Source organism: Bos javanicus, chromosome 8, assembly GCF_032452875.1.
Source record: "Bos javanicus breed banteng chromosome 8, ARS-OSU_banteng_1.0, whole genome shotgun sequence".
Lineage (NCBI taxonomy): Eukaryota > Metazoa > Chordata > Mammalia > Artiodactyla > Bovidae > Bos > Bos javanicus.
In genome coordinates, this window is record NC_083875.1 from 79,428,843 (window position 1) to 79,443,904 (window position 15,062).

General features: G+C 37.3%; 1 pseudogene; it reads left to right on the forward strand.

The window, feature by feature from the left end:
- The first annotated feature begins 8,620 nt into the window (after positions 1–8,620).
- Positions 8,621–8,721, forward strand: LOC133253528 (U6 spliceosomal RNA; annotated as a pseudogene).
- Positions 8,722–15,062: the final 6,341 nt, after the last annotated feature.

Sequence of the window (15,062 nt, forward strand, 5' to 3'; positions counted from 1 at the left end):
TTCAGCCTTAAAAGGAAAGTAAGTCTGATATATATCCCAACATATATGAACCTTGAAAACATGTTAATTGAAATAAGCCAGACACAAAGGGACAAATATTTTATGATTCCACCTATCTGAGGTCTCTATAGTAGTCAAACTCACAGGGGGAAAAAGTAGAATGGTAGTTGGCAGGCATTGGGAGAAAGGGGAACAGGAAATTATTGTTTAATGGGTATGGAGTTTCAGTTTGGATGATGAAAATTTCTGGAAATAGATGGTGGTGAATGGTTGTGCAACAGTTTAAACATACTTAATGCCACTGAACTAAACACTTCAAGATGGTTAAAATAGTAAATTTTATGTTATATATACTTTATCATAATAAAAATTTGAAGAGTAAAATGGATAAATTATGATATATTTTATATAATATAATAATGTTTAACAATGACAGTGAAGAAACTGCTGCTGCTGCTGCTAAGTCGCTTCAGTCGTGTCCGACTCTGTGCGACCCCAGAGACGGCAGCCCACCAGGCTCCCCTGTCCCTGGGATTCTCCAGCCCAGAACACTGGAGTGGGTTGCCATTTCCTTCTCCAATGCAGAAGAAACTGCTGCTACACAATAACATAGCTTTAAAATTTTTGTTATCCAATAGCTTAAAAATGTACTTGTGCACGTTTGAATACGTATATAAAGTAAACAATGACAAAAATAAATGCAAAGGAACAATTTTACATCCTTAGGACTTTAGAAAATACATTTCTAGCAGTTTTAGAATGTCATTACATTCCAGGTTTAACCACAGAGCTTTCTGAAAGCTGAGGCCAAGAAAATTTCAAATGATCAAAGCAAATATTTACATAACTTTTCTTTTCATATTTTTCTAAAATTTAATAAAAAAAGAAGCAAAAATATCGGACTGTTTTTTTCATACTGGGCCGTGACCTCCCTTCCCTAAACTGCATTGTCAGTTGCCTCCTGCAGCATTCTGAGGTTGTAGAAGACTATCTGACTAGGAGATGAAATAGACAAGGCAGAAAATGGTCACTTCTATGGTGTGAGATATGGAAGAGACAGGTGGGGAGTCAGGAATGGCCATTGGAAAAGTGTCCTGCAGAAACAGCAAATTTTTCTTTACTGTTTCTGATGCAGAAAGAATGATGGATTGTTTCAAGAAGAACCACACTTGCAGCCAGTTATTCAATAGTTATAGGAAGAGAAGATGCCTGCACAGTTAGCCAAGTGCGATGCATACGCACTCAGCCTCATCCCCTAAGATCTGAAAGGAGGATGCTGGCAGCATTCTGGCGGACAATGAGGGGAACTAAAGCCAACTCCTGCCACTAGCCAGGGAAGCCAAGCCCAACTAGCCCTTCACTGCTTCAATGGCAAAGAAACAGAAAGAAGCAACACGGAGCCTAGGAAGCAATGCAGCATGACTAGAGAAAAAGGAAATGGTACACTCAGGTTGGAGAGGAAGAGCATAATTTTTATAAGGGAAACAATCATTTAGTTTTTTAGAAAGAATGAGAAACACTCAAATTAAGCTAAAGTTATTCCCAAACTCATAGCCTGATACTACTCTGCTATTTTTTATTAATTAATTTTTATTGGAGAATAGTTGCTTTACAATGTTGCATGAGTTTCCACCATACAGCAAAGTGAAATCAACTCTACATGTACATATATCCTTATTTTGGGGGGGATTTCCTTCCCATTTAGGTCACCACAGAGCACAGAGTAGAGTTCCTTGAGCTATACAGTAGGTTTTCATTAATTATGCATAGTATCAGTAGTGTATATACGTCAATCCCAATCTCCCAATTCAATCCACCCTCCTTTCTTTGTTTTTGTTTTTAAATTTATCTCCTTAAAAAATTATATACCTAAGTATTGGGTTAAATAGTGTTCCCCCAAAACTCACATCCACCCAGAACCTCAGAACTGGTTACTTTAGAAATATAATCTTGGCAGATGTAATTAGATATAATTAGTTAAATTAAGATGAAGTCTTAGAGAATTAGGGTAGGCCTTACAGGGTGGTGTACTTAAAGGAAGAAGAGATACATAGAAACCCACCCAGGGGAGAAGGCCATATAAAGATGGAAGCAGAGATAGGAGGTATGCGCATACAAACCAGAGATTGCTGGGAGCCTCTAGAAGCTAAGAAGCAAGGAAGACTTTCCCACTAGAGCCTTCAGAAGAAGTCGAGCCTTTCTGACAGTTTGATTTAGTTGCTAGAAAGATGCCTACTTTGTAACGTTTGGTAACAATAGCCTTAGGAGGCTAATACAGTGAGATATACAAAAGAGTATACACATGTAAATTGACAGTTCAAAAGCAATAATAATAACATAAACATCCATTTACCCATAGTTTGACCTTGGAAAGAAAGTTACAAGTAATTTTGAAACCCCCTAGAGCCCTCCTCCTCACCCATATCTGTGACCTTTGTCTTTACTATCTGGATTTTGTATTAAGCATTTTTTCCACTTTCTTTGTAATTTCTTCATACAGACATATGAATAAATCCCCAAACAATATGCTATTTAGTATTGCTTGTTTTGAGCTTTTATGTAAATTGAGTCATATCTTATATATTCTTCCTTATGTGTTTTTTACACAGCATTTTGTTTTTAAAGTAATTCATGGTGATGTATAATATTGCATATACAATATATTTTTCATTTTACAACTAATTGCAATTAAATAGTTCCCAATATTTTTCCATTATAAACAATATTACCATAAACAGTCTTCATATGTCTTCTAATACACATATGCTTATTATGGGGCTATAACAATCTGAATTGGAATAGACTAGATTTAAACAGTTTCTATTCAATAGTAGAACTGATGAATTATAGGGTATGTTTATGCTCAACTTTATGAAAATTATATTTTAAAAATAATAATGGAATTAAAAGGAACTTTTTAAATATCCAATCAGACAAAATGAGGCAGAAAAGATGAAATAAAAGACAGTTAATCCAAAAATCTGACAAAGGAGAAAAACACAGACAAATCTCACTTGGAAATATAGATGTGAAAAATATAAATAATTCAAACCTTAAAGTCCATAGTAATAATATACCATTGCCAAGTTGACTTTATGAATGTAAGCATGATGAAATATCAAATAAAAAAGCATATAATTTATAAAATTAGTCAAAGCACAGAAGTATAAGATCACCTCAATCAGTATTGAAAAGATACTTGATAACATTTACAAGGGCTTCCTTGATAACTCAGTTGGTAAAGAATCTGTCTGCAATGCAGGAGACCCCAGTTTGATTCATGAGTTGGGAATATCCCCTGGAAAAGAGATAGGCTACCCGCTCCAGTATTCTTGGGCTTCCCTTGTGGCTCATCTGGTAAACAATCTGCTTGTAATGCAGGAGACCTGGCTTTGATCCCTGGGTTGGGAAGATCCCCTGGTGAAGGGAAAGGCTACCCTCTCTAGGACTCTGGCCTAGAGAATCTATTTTTCTTAAAAAAAAAAAAAACTTTATGAATCAACACTAGAAAAATAGATTCTTAACATGATGAAAAATATCTATAGTAACTAAATTAGGAACAAGAATAGAATACTTGCTTTCACATCCATTATGCAAACCAGAATTTCCAATCTATGTATTAAGAAAGAGAAAGTGAGGTACAAATATTCTAAAAGACATAAATTAGAAAGGAGAAAACTTCCTATTTGGAGATGATATGATTTGCAGATAATTTTTCACCTAGGTAACGAAAGACTAATCTAGTATTGTAAAATTACCATTGAAAATTTTCAACAGAAAGGAGACATATACATATCACTTGTCAGTGTGTCCAGCAAAGACATTTTATCCAATATCCCCCTTGTCATGCTCACTCTCAGATATAAATTATTATTATTGAACAGGGGATGGAATTTTCTAACATTCACATCATTATCTCTTTGCTTTTCTCTCTTCCTCTATATTTTTTCTTGTCAGATCAGACATTTGAATTCATGTTCATCAAATTCGTATTTAATCTAACACCATTATAAATAAAACCTTGATATCCAATTATACTCATATGTAGATTCTGCTTTTACTTCATGCCAAGCTTGATGCAAAACTCAAACCTGCTACAAATCCCACTTCCCAATAAATAATCCTTTAGCACCAAAGTGTTATTGGAGAAAAAAAAAGAAAACTAGAATTTGCCAGTATATTGAAAGTGGGAGAGCTCAAGGGATGGGGTATACGATAATGCTCTGTACTTCGCACTCAATTTTTCTGTGACCCCAAAACATTTCTAAAAATAAATTTTATTAATTAAGAAACTAAAATTTGCTAACCATGCAGCTAAATTGAAAAGCTAACAGTACATAGCACACATTATTTCCATCAGACAATTCTTTCTTAAATGGCTCTTGCCAACATACCCCTGTGGGCAGTCAGGACCCCAGCTCTTGGACACTGGATTAAGAGACCCAATTCTGGCTTCTTCCACCTGAATCCAAGCCAATGACTGGAGGTCAATGGGACCAACTGGGTGCTCTCCGAAGCCCATATTTGAGAACTTTCCTTTTATTCCTCATCTACTCTTTGTCTTCTGTTAAAAGCTTATTTTCATTTTCATGAGACCTAAACATCAGCCACATGATAGCTTCTATCCCTCAGTATTATTCAGTCTTTTTGCAGTAAAACCAAGCCCTTCATACAAATAAAAGTTAATATCAACTGCTGAGATGCTAGAATACTCTTCACCTCATTTATAATTTTTCTAATTACCATTATTTAATTAATATCAGCATTAATCCATTGGAAATATTAAGGGAAATGTTTCCTTTCACACAACAACCAGGACAAAGTAACTATATGTAAAGTCAAAAGAAAATGTGCAGGATTTGTAAAAAGAATTACAAACCTTTACTGGGGTACCTAAAAGGTACAAAAAGTGGAGAAATATACTATAGTCCAGATTAGATAGAAGCTTTATATTGTAAATATGACAATTATCCCCAAATTAACACCTAATGGGATGAAAGTATCATCAAATTCACAATTGGATTTTTAAATTTGAATTAATAAAAATAAATAGAATAATAAAGTACTTACATTATTGCACAGAAAAGAAGTCCTCAGAAGAATAGAACAAAATACAAAAATTATATAGGAGAATATCAATAGAATGAACTCATAAAAATTCAGAATTTTTGCATGGCAAAATAAAAAAAGCTATGAAAAAAATTAAAAATTGAAAAGGTAAATGACATCCTAAAATAAATTTACAACATATAAATCAGACAAAAGATATATTGGAAGAGGTGTTTGTAACCAATAAAATAAGATCAATAAAATATGAAGTATTATTCAAGAAAGTATTTTTGAAGATTCAGGAATTATACATTCTCAGATGCCATCATGGGTGTCAATCTGAATAACTTTTTTTAATATACATAAAATCCATAAAATGAGCAAGGGCATTTGGGTTTTTGATCCTTCTTTCAGGACCAATGGTCTTTCAGGACCAATGTAGTCCAAGGAGATAGTTACACAAAAAGTATAATTATCTGACCGAAAGAATTTTGTCTTGACTTTTATGAACAGTGAAAAATTAGAGAAGACTTGAATTTCCATCATCTTCAGGATCAGTAAATAAAGTATGGCATTCCCACGCGATGGACCGTTGTGCAACCATGAAAAATGATGATACAGTTTCCAGCAAAGCAGCAACAGGACTAGCAGCAGCCCTCACCATCACAGGCACCACTGAGGGGCCCAAGAGCGAGAGCAATCCAGCCCAAGGGGCAGCAAAGAAAGCCAGAGAAATAAGCAAAATGATCCACCAAACTCTAGCTGCAAATGTGAAAACTAAGCTACAAAAAGACAACAGGAAAGAGCCAATCTTCAGAGTAAAAACCAAACACAGTGAAAGAGGAGCAAAAGAAAGAGGCTGAAATGGGTCAGGAAGACATGAAAGAAGATGTAACTGCAGAAAACAAGAGAGTCCAGCCTCTGAAGAAACAGAAGCAAAAGAAGCCACATCTGATGTGATGAACATCCTCTCCTGAATTTTTTCATGGTCTCCATTCTACCCTTACTATTCAACTGTCTAGTAAAGGCATGTTTTTAGATACTCTGAAAATAATTAAGGATGTTTTTACGAATTTAGATGAGTGTAAATGTTTTTTCTTGCCTTTTTAAATACTTATTTGGCTCCACCAGGTCTTAGTTGCAGCACATGGGATCTTCAGCTGTGACATGTGTACTCTTAGTTACAGCATGTGGGATTTAGTTCCCTGACCAGAGATCGCACATGCCCTCTGCACTGTGAGTGAGGAGTCTTGGCCACAGGACCACCAGGGAAGTCCCTAAATGCTTTCTCTTAAGAGGTAAAATCGGGTGCGCTTGTTCTTTTTCTGCACAATCTGGAATTCAAAAAATATTGAATTAAGGAAGTCTTTGAATCTTGTGCTCCAACTTTCCATTCCATAGGCTGTAGATGAGGAGGGTTATATCTTTTAACATGAAGTGTAATTAAATGCAATTCACAATTATAATCATGCTCTTAGTACATCTCAAACATTTCATTACTGATCTTCTATACCCATGCTGTTCTTTGGTAGAATAATCTAAGGAAACTGCCCCTGATCTTGGCCCTCTTGGTCAGACTTGAGTGCCAGCTGTGACATCTTTGGTAGCAGTAACCCCAGTTTATCCTACAGCTTTGATTGGACTTTTTTTTAGCATGTTGTGAGCTATTAAATCATGAACTAATAGGATTTTAACCTAAAAATTTATCAATATTTTATCATATTAGTAGTTTATATCCCCTTCCAAAGGACAATTTTCCTCCAAATTTTAACCGAAGTGACTGGGTAACTTTTTAGAAAAGGACTGCAATCACTTTTTAAAGATTTGTTAGTTCTTACATATCGGAGAAGGCAATGGCACCCCACTCCAGTACTCTTGCCTGGAGAATCCCAGGGACAGGGGAGCCTGGTGGGCTGCAGTCCATGGGGTCGCTAAGAGTTGGACATGACTGAGCAACTTCACTTTCACTTTTCACTTTCATGCATTGGAGAAGGAAATGGCAACCCACTCCAGTGTTCTTGCCTGGAGAATCCCAGGGACGGGGGAGCCTGGTGGGCTGCCGTCTATGGGGTCGCACAGAGTCGGACACGCCTGAAGCGACTCAGCAGCAGCAGCAGCAGCAGTACTTACATAAGAACAATGTGCTGCTTGTTTAGTCACCAAGCTGTGTGTGACTATTTTGTGACCCCATGGACTGTAGTCCACCAGGCTCCTCTGTCTATGGGATTTCCCAAGCAAGAATACTGGAGTGGGTTGCCATTTCCTTTTCCATTTATATAATCTGTGAAGAGATAAAACCATAAACCAATGAAAAATCAGTTATAAAAATGCTGATGCTGCATATGTACTACATTCCATCGACTCTAAGGCCTACATTTTTCACACAGATTCTGCTGTCCTCCTAACTGCTAGGGTATGAATGAACTCCAGCAAGGCTTTTATTTATTTGTCATTTCAAATTTGAATTATACACTTTCTTGGTATTACATATGCTGAGTTTAATTATTATTTATTATAAAATGTCTTTCAAAAGATTTTACCATAACCAGCATTGAAACAAAATTATTCAATGTGTACAGAAAGACGTGGAAACATAAAAGCAGAGCGGAAATGTAATATTATTGAAGCAAATAATCTCATTGGAAGAATGACCTCAGTTTCATATTTTCTGGGAAGAAACAACCAGTGCTTGAAGGAACCCAAGAGAGAAGATACCCAAAGTGGCAAAAAACAGGAAAATGCAAAGAGATTACCTTCACACACCATACAATGCAGCTTAAAGGGTGGAGAAACTGGCAAACTTCAGCGTAGAAGATTTCAAAAGCATCAAGAAGCTGGTGATATCACACAGAGAAAGATAAATATTGCATTATCTCATTTATAAAGGAATCTAAAATAAACAAAAAACAGACTCATGGATTCAGAGAACAAATTGATGGTTGCCAGAGGCAAGGGATGGGGCTGGGCAAAACGGGTGAGGTGGGTGAAGGAGTCCAAAGGTACAGCTTCCAGTCATAAGATGCATAAGTCCTGGGATGTAATGTACAGCATGGTGACTGTAGCTTATAATACTGTATTGTACTCTTTCAAGTTGCTGAGAGAGTAGATTTTAAAAGTTCTCATCACAAGAAAAAAAACGCATTATGTCTTGTGATGGAGGTTAGCTAGACTTATTGTGATGATCATTTTGCAATTTATAAATACTGAATCATCATGTTTGCACACCCAAAACTATAGTTTTAAATGTGTTAAATGTCAATTTTATATCAATTTTTTAAAAAAGAAACTGCTTATGACACAGGACTGTTCCATCAACAAATGTTGTGCTATGGTTTAGTTGGCAGCTGTTCTTGCTTGCTTTCTTTTTCTGTCTCTCTCTTCTTCCTTCCTTCTTCCTTTCCTTTCTCCCTCCTTCTCTCCCTCCCTCTCTGTCTTTTTCTCTCTCTTTCTTTCTTTCTCTGCAGTACCTAAAACAAAGGGATGCTAACAATCAATAATGTCTTGTAGTCAATGATATATATTGAATCGCTTCTTTGTTAACAAGAAAATGTATTCCTGACCCATTTTAAATGTTCCTTTCAGGAGCACATAAAGTAAAATTAGAATGATGCAGAGTTAGCATGGCACCTGGCTAAGGATAACATACAACCTGGTGAAGTGTTTTACATTTTTTCTTTTTCTTAATCTGCGTGTTTATTTGTGAATACTTATCCAGCTATAAACTTAATGTCTTGTGGATAGTTTTCTGAATGTGCCATGCTTTAATGTAAGTGTTCTTAAAATATCAGTATATAACAGAGTTTGCATAGTGTGGATCCCATTTTTGAAATGATGGTGGTCTACATGACTTCTCACATTCGTGCACGTATTTCTGTATGTCAGCCCAGAATCCATATGTCAACAAAAATTATGGAAAGACAGGTAACTTCTGCTTTCTTCTTCATGATTTTTTGTGTCTGTATATTTTTTACAGTGAGCATGTATTTCTTTCACCATGAGAAGAAAAGACAGAAAGACCTACTCCAATTTTAAAAATACATATAGTTAAACAAAACCTGCATATTCTTTGAACAGCAAATCCAGTTCACAGAATTTATGTACAGAAATAACTAAGGATATGCACAGCAACTTAGCTGTGAGAATGCTCATCATATTTCATATCTTCTATTCAGTATTTTCATTTGAGTATTTAGTCTAAAACTGATTTGAGATGTAGACAGATATCTATTTACAAGATTATTCATCATAAGTGAAGTGAAGTCACTTCAGTCGTGTCCGACTCTGTGTGACCCCAGAGACGGCAGCCCACCAGGCTCCCCCGTCCCTGGGATTCTCCAGGCAAGAACACTGGAGTGGGTTGCCATTTCCTTCTCCAACGCGTGAAAGTGAAAAGTGAAAGTGAAGTCACTCAGTCGTGTCCGACTCTCCGAGACCCCATGGACTGCAGCCTTCCAGGCTCCTCCATCCATGGGATTTTCCAGGCAAGAGTACTGGAGTGGGGTGCCATTGCCTTCTCCGTTTTTCATCATAGTGGTTGCAAAATATCAAACACTTCCAGTAACATGGGGATAGTTAGATAAACTACTGTACATTCATATGAGGAGCATAGTCACGAACATGGATAAGGATTTTGAAAAAAAAAAAAACTGTGATGATATAGGAGATGCTTATTAACACTGCCACATGAAAAACTAATACAAAACTCTCAATTCAATATAAACCAAATTTTATACAAGCACAAAATATGTATATGACATATATATGCAAATAAAAAGGAAGAAATATGTGTAAATGTTTATAGTGGTTATTCTTAACTCAGATAATAATTTTTAATTATCTTTTTTGTACCATTCTGTATCTTCCAAATTCTCTAAAATGAGCATTATATGTTCTGTAAATTTCAGAATCTACTCCAGTATTCTTGCCTGGAAAATCCCATGGACAGAGGAACCTAGCAGGCTATAGTCCATGGGGTCGCAACAAGTCAGACACAACTGAGCAACTAACACAAATTTTAGAAAGTAATTTTTTTAAATCACTACAGTCATAAGTACTTTTCTAGAAAGCAAACAGCCACATCAAAACAAAATTTTTATTCTAGAAAGAAGCACAGAAAGTGCCTCAGGCCCTGCTTCTCAACTCCTGTACTCCTGTTATTGAAGGATGGTCTGTTACTTGGTGCCTATTAGGTTCATTTAAATGCAGGTTCCATTATACCTGCTCCTCTAGTTACCTTGCCCAAAATTAAGCAGAAATACTAATGGAGGCAGGCAGAGGAATGTAGTTGTCAAGAGACACAAGAATTAATGTAAAAGTGAGGTGGAAGAGATAAAAATAATCATAATAGTCATATAATAATGTGTGTTTGCCTTTTCATACTGTTAATGGGGTTCTCCAATAATTTAGCCACCTGATGTGAAGAGCCAGCTCATTGGAAAAGACTCTGATGCTGGGATGATTCAGGACAGGAGGAGAAGGGGATGACAGAGGATGAGATGGTTGGATAGCATCATTGACTCAATGGATATGACTTTGACAAACTCCAGGAGACAGTGAAGGACAGGGAAGCCTGGGGCGCTGCAGTCCAGGGGGTTGCAAAGAGTCAGATACAACTTAGTGACTAAACAACAACCATGAAAATAATGTGTGTTTAGTGTCCAAGCTTTGAAACATATAGACTTAAGGGCAAAAGTGTATTAAAACAATCCATATCCAAAATCAGAATGTGATTCAAGACATTAAAACTTTTATATGCAACACTCTTCTATTAAAAACCTTTAAGTTATAAAATTTCATGGGAATGAACAAAGTTTAAAAAGTCAGACAAGGAGCTTTCAAATTCTTTTGGTTGCACAATAAATATTTACTTTTATAGATTAATATTATATTATCATATTTATATGTGAAGAGAAACATACACAAAAAATATAATTTGTAAAAGACTGAATTTTGAAATCCTTGTTTTATACCCAAAATGGATCATCTTGTACATTGATTTGGTTCAGAATTCAGCACATTAATGTCTGTGGTTTTACTTTTCATTCACATTTTAACTCCAAACTTCCCTTACTAAAAAAGAGATGAGAGAAAGCAGTAATGAAAAATGGTCCTGGCCAGCAGTGTATTTGTCACCTTATGATTTTCTTGACAATCTTACTAGAGAGCAGAAGGTGAAAGCGAAAGTCACTCAGTCATGTCCGACTCTTTGCAACCCCATGGACTATACAGTCCATGGAATTCTCCAGGCCAGAATACTGTGTGGGTAGCCTTTCCCTTCTCCAAGGGACCTTCCCAACCCAGGAATCGAACCAGGGTCTCCCGCATTGCAGGCAGATTCTCTACCAACTGAGCCATCAGGACAGACCATATGACTAGTGTGCTACCACTGGATGATCAAGCTGGCCAACATTTTTTTTTTTTTGGCTGAGCTGGGCCTTCCTTGCTGCGTGAGGACTTTCTCCGGTTGCCATGTGCAGACTCCTCACTGCAGTGGCTTCTGTTGCTGCAGAGCATGGGCTCAAGGTGGGCGAGCTTCAGTAATTGCAGCACACCAGCCCCGTAGCTGTGACACACAAGTTTAGTTGCCCTGTGGCATGTGGGATCTTCCCAGACCAGGGATCAAACCCATGTCCCCTGCATTAACAGGCAGATTCTTAACCACTGGACCACCAGGAAGTCCCAAGCTGGCAATATTTTGACACATAACAAACCATTCCTTTACCTGACAGACTCCTGATCTCTCAAGAGCAATGCAAAGCACAATGCATCATCTTCCTAATACCTGTTGTTGTTGTTGTTTAGTCACCAAGTTGTGTTTAACCCTTTCACGACCCTAAGGCCTCCAGGCCACCAGGCTTCTCTGTCCATGGGATTTCCCAGGCAAGAATATTGGAGTGGGCAGCCATTTCCCTCTCCAAAGGATCTTCCCCACTCAGGAATCAAACTCTTGTTTCCTGCATTGATAGGAGGATTCTTTACCACTGAGCCACCAGGGAAGCCCTACCCTACAACAATTTGGGGGGCCTTTACTTGTGTCTGCTCATGCCTTCTATAGTCACAAATTTTTCTCAATGTAAGCATCTCAGATCTGAGACAAAGGGAAGTAATTTTGTGATGAATTAAGTTTAGAAACCACTACATCCTTTTCTTAGAAATTGGCAGTGTTATTATCATATTGAAGGCTCTGAGAAGGCCCATGGTAAAGATGACTCTGTCTAATCTAGAATTGTCTAATGTAGAAATTCCCAAATGTATTGACCATGAAGCCTCTTTCTTCTTTACCACCTGCTAATATCTCATGGGACTAGTATTTCTGGGCCTGTTCTTAGGGAAATTGTATCTCTAATTCCAAGTAAGGAAACTGACCATGAGAAAAGTTGGGTGACCTACCAAGTATTCACAACCATTAAGAGACAGGGCTGGAATAGGTGCCCAGTCTTCTGATCTACGTTCATTCTGATCTACATCTACATCTGACCTACATGCCAGGTCTTTACCTGGCAACTTGTCTCTCACCCACTTCACTATTAATAATAAGATAGCTGAGCAAAGAAGAAACTAACAAGTCTTCATTTAAAATATGTTCTCCTTATTTCATGACCTTGTTTTATGGCTTTTCAGCTGAAAATGGCTCTAGTCCTGTCAATTCTCCAGATTATTAATGAAAAATGAGGGACTTGTAGTAATAGTAGAAAAATAAATGCTTTATGAAAACTGAGAAAGAAATGAGGGAGAACTTTATTCTGAATATTATTAGTTTTTCTTTCCTTAAAAAGCATTGAACTTAGTTTTTCTTTCCTTTAAAAAGCATTGAATTGTGAGATTTTATTGGAATAATAAAATATATAAGATAAATTGTAATGGTACTTTATTCTCCAAAATTCAATTCTTGAAACTATACAATGGAAATAACTATAAGAACAATTGCCATGCAGATCAATGGGCTTTTCCATGTATTTCTTAGCAAGTGGCTCAAGTAATATTAGTTAAGTTCAGTTCAGTCACTCAGCAGGGTCCGACTCTTTGCGACCCCATGGATTGCAGCACGCCAGGCCTCCCTGTCCATCACCAACTCCTGAGTTTACTCAAACTCATGTCCATGGAGTCTGTGATGCCATCCAACCATCTCATCCTCTAACATCCCCTTCTCCTCCCACCTTCAATCTTTCCCAGCATCAGGGTCTTTTCACAAGAGTCAGTTCTTCGAATCAGGTGAACAAAGTATTGGAGTTTCAGCTTAAGCATCAGTCCTTCCAATGAATATTCAGGGTTGATTTCCTTTACGACTGACTGGTTTGATCTCCTTGCAGTCCAAGGGACTCTCAAGAGTCTTCTCCAACACCACAGCTCAAAAGCATCAGTTCTTCGGTGCTCAGCTTTCTTTATACTCCAACTCTCACATCTATACATGACCACTGGAAAAACCATAGCTTTGACTAGGCAGACATTTGTTGGGAAAGTAATGTCTCTGCTTTTTAATATGCTATCTAGGTTGGTCATAACTTTTCTTCCAAGGAGCAACAGTCTTTTAATTTCATGGCTGCAGTTACCATCCACAGTGATTTGCACTGATTTTGCCCCAAAAAATAAATTCAGCCACTGTTTTCACTGTTTACCCATCTATTTGCCATGAAGTAATGGAACCAGATGCCATGATCTCCGTTTTGTAAACGTTGAGTTTTAAGCCAACTTTTTCACTCTCTCAAGAGGCTCTTTATTTCTTTGCTTTCTGCCATACAGGTGGTGTCATCGCATATCTGAGGTTATTGATATTACTTCAGGCAATCTTGATTCCAGCTTGTGCTTCATTCAGCCCAGCATTTCTCATGATGTATTCTGCATATAGGTTAAATAAGCAGGGTGACAATATACAGTCTTGATGACGTCCTCCTTTCCCTATTTGGAACCAGTCTGTTGTTCCATGTCCAGTTCTGTTACTTCTTGCCCTGCATACAAATTTCTTAGGAGACAGGTCATGCATTCTGGTATTCCCACCTCTTTAAGAATCTTCCACAGTTTATTGTGATCCACACAGTCAAAGGCTTTGGCATAGTCAATAAAGCAGAAATAGATGTTTTTCTGGAACTCTCTTGCTTTTTCCATGATCCAGCAGATGTTGGCAATTTGATCTCTGGTTCCTCTGCCTTTTCTAAAACCAGCTTGAACATCTGGAAGTTCATGGTTCACATATTGCTGAAGCCTGGCTTGGAGAATTTTGAGCATTACTTTATTAGTATGTGAGATGAGTGCAATTGTGTGGTAGTTTGAGCATTCTTTGGCATTGCCTTTCTTTGGGATTGGAATGAAAACTGACCTTTTCCAGTCCGTGGCCACTGCTGAGTTTTCCAAATTTGCTGGCATATTGAGTGCAGCACTTTCACAGCATCATCTTCCAGGATTTGAAATAGCTCAACTGGAATTCCATCATCTCCACTAGCTTTGTTCATTGTAATGCTTTCTAAGGCCCACTTGATTTCACATTCCAGGATATCTGGCTGTAGGTGAGTGGTCACACCATTGTGATTATCTAGGTCATGAAGACCTTTTTTTTATAGTTCTTCTGTGTATTCTTGTCACCTCTTCTTAATATCTTCTGCTACTGTTAGGTCCATACCATTCTGTCCTTTATTGTGCCCATCTTTGCATGAAATGCTCCCTTGGTATCTCTAATTTTCTTGAAACGATCTCTAGTCTTTCCCATTCTATTGTTTTCCTCTATTTCTTTGCACTGATCACTGAGGAAGGCTTTCTTATCTCTCCTTGCTATTCTTTGAAACTCTACATTCAAATGGGTATATCGTTCCTTTTCTCCTTTGCCTTTGGTTTTCTTCTTTTCATAGCTATTTGTAAGGCCTCCTCAGACAACCATTTTGCTTTTTTGCATTTCTTTTTCTTGGGGATGGTCTTAATCCTTGCCTCCTGTACTATGATATGAATCTCCATCCCTAGCTCTTCAGGCACTCCATCTGTCAGATCTAATCCCTTGAATCTCTTTCTGACTTTCATAGTATAAT